The sequence below is a fragment of the Protomyctophum bolini genome, assembly GCF_963924005.1.
Source record: "Protomyctophum bolini genome assembly, chromosome: 3".
NCBI classification, from domain to species: domain Eukaryota; kingdom Metazoa; phylum Chordata; class Actinopteri; order Myctophiformes; family Myctophidae; genus Protomyctophum; species Protomyctophum bolini.
Genome location: NC_137864.1, coordinates 4,788,110 through 4,791,176, shown reverse-complemented (window position 1 = coordinate 4,791,176; position 3,067 = coordinate 4,788,110).

Here is a 3,067-nt window from a genome sequence, read left to right as displayed (position 1 = left end):
ATAGCCCATATCGTTCTAGTCAGGGTTCTAGTCTCCTGAAGAACATTTTCACTGTCCATCTAAATTCTAAAAGGCTGGTTAAATGAGACATGGGCTATAACCCATCGTTTTTTTCATATTTTCATTATTTTCAAATCCTCAAAAACGATGAAAAGCGGCGTGCTATAGTATGCCGTACGATATGGGCTATAGCCCATGGTCCAAAATGATGAGAAATGAGGATAACTCAAATTGTCGTAGTGGTTAAGATGTTGGCTTTCCACGTGGGAGACCAGGGTTCGATTCCCGGCTGTTACACTATCATACAAAAAAAAACCTCAACAGCGCTAAGAAAGATCTGATTAATATGATGCTGTGTTATTTAAACTTTACTAACTGAAGGCTAACGAACAAAAGATCACTTCAAAATTACCAGGAGACTTTGCCTGAGAGTGTCTGACTGATGGTGCAGTGGTCTAATCATCAGGGTTTCAGTACAGACATTCCATGTTCAAGGCCTGTTCCTCCTACAGCTCAATGCTGCAGTCATTTGAACTTTTCAAGGCTAGAATAAAAAATAAAAACTCAAAAGCACCCGGAGACATCTGCTGAATGCCCAAAGGTGCTGTGGCGTAATGGTGTGGAGTGCTTGGCCCGTTGCCTCTGCTACAGTCAGTTGGCCGGTTCAAGTCCCATGTCATGACATCAAGGTGCTGGAGGACCATTGGGAGACGGTGCTCTCTCCCCCTGTTTCCTGAAAAGTAGCATTTGGGGGTTATGTTTGAAAGAACCCTGTCCACCTAAAGTTTTACAGATAAGAATTAGGTCAAACTTTTAAAAAGAAATAGCAATGCATTTTGGCCCATCATCTGACAGAATAGTCTGTGACTATATGAATTTCACAATGAAAAACTGCAAATTGCGGAAATTGCAAATTTGGGAAATTGCGGAAATTGAGGAAATTGCAAATTGAAAATTGCGGAAATTGAAAATTGCGGAAATTGCGGAAATTGCAAATTTGGGAAATTGGAAATTGCGGAAATTGAGGCAATTGCAAATTGCGGAAATTGGAAATTGCAAATTGCGGAAATTGCAAATTTGGGAAATTGAGGTGGCCCAAAACTTGGTTGGAAAGTCCCTCTTTTATGTCTGGCTTCCAGGCCAGTTGGAAAATGGCACACTGAGAGGTGGTAAGAGTATGTTAAATTGGACATTTTCATGGTAAAAGATTAGCTGGACAGGGTTCTTTCAGATATAAGCCCCAACCGATACATCTCAGGAAACAGGGGGAGAGAGCACCGTCTCCCGATGGTCCTCCAGCACCTTGATGTCATGACATGGGACTTGAACCGGCCAACTGACTGTAGCAGAGGCAACGGGCCAAGCGCTCCACACCATTACACCACGGCACCTTTGGGCATTCAGCAGATGTCTCCGGGTGCTTTTGAGTTTTTATTTTTTATTCTAGCCTTGAAAAGTTCAAATTACTGCAGCATTGAGCTGTAGGAGGAACTCCCGATGGTCCTCCAGCACCTTGATGTCATGACATGGGACTTGAACCGGCCAACTGACTGTAGCAGAGGCATCGGGCCAAGCGCTCCACACCATTACGCCACGGCACCTTTGGGCATTCAGCAGATGTCTCCGGGTGCTTTTGAGTTTCTATTTTTTATTCTAGCCTTGAAAAGTTCAAATTACTGCAGCATTGAGCTGTAGGAGGAACAGGCCTTGAACATGGAATGTCTGTACTGAAACCCTGATGATTTGACCACTGCACCATCAGTCAGACACTCTCAGGCAAAGTCTCCTGGTAATTTTGAAGTGATCTTTTGTTCGTTAGCCTTCAGTTAGTAAAGTTTAAATAACACAGCATCATATTAATCAGATCTTTCTTAGCGCTGTTGAGGTCTTCTTTTGTATGATAGTGTAACAGCCAGGAATCGAACCCTGGTCTCCCACGTGGAAAGCCAACATCTTAACCACTACTACAATTAGAGTTATCCTCTTTTCTCATCATTTTGGACCATGGGCTATAGCCCATATCGTATGGCATACTATAGCACGCCGTTTTTCATCATTTTGGAGGATTTGAAAAAAATGAAAAAATAAAAAACGATGGGTTATAGCCCATGTTTTTTGAAATTTTGGAAAAAAAAAGTTTGCCTCGTTTCTCATCATTTTGGACCATGGGCTATATATAGCCCATATCGTACTGCATACTATAGCACGCCGTTTTAATCATTTTGGAGGATTTGAAAAAAATGAAAAAATAAAAAAACGATGGGTTATAGCCCATGTTTTTTGAAATTTTGAAAAAAAAAGTTAGCCTCGTTTCTCATCATTTTGGACCATGGGCTATATATAGCCCATATCGTACGGCATACTATAGCACGCCGTTTTTCATCATTTTGGAGGATTTGAAAAAAATGAAAAAATAAAAAAACGATGGGTTATAGCCCATGTTTTTTGAAATTTTGAAAAAAAAAGTTAGCCTCGTTTCTCATCATTTTGGACCATGGGCTATAGCCCATATCGTACGGCATACTATAGCACGCTGTTTTTCATCATTTGGAGGATTTGAAAAAAATTTAAAAATTTAAAAACGATGGGTTATAGCCCATGTTTTTTGAAATTTTGAAAAAAGAAGTTAGCCTCGTTTCTCATCATTTTGGACCATGGGCTATAGCCCATATCGTACGGCATACTATAGCACGCCGTTTTTCATCATTTTGGAGGATTTGAAAAAAATGAAAAAATAAAAAAACGATGGGTTATAGCCCATGTTTTTTGAAATTTTGAAAAAAAAAGTTAGCCTCGTTTCTCATCATTTTGGACCATGGGCTATAGCCCATATCGTACGGCATACTATAGCACGCCGTTTTTCATCATTTTGGAGGATTTGAAAAAAATGAAAAAATAAAAAAACGATGGGTTATAGCCAGTGTTGGGACCGTTACTTTTAAAAAGTAACTAGTTACAGTTACTAGTTACATCATTTCAAAAGTAACTTAGTTACTTTACTGTTACTTAAACCAAAAAGTAAAGCGTTACTTCGAAAAGTAACTTTTTCGTTACTTTTCGGCTCGGC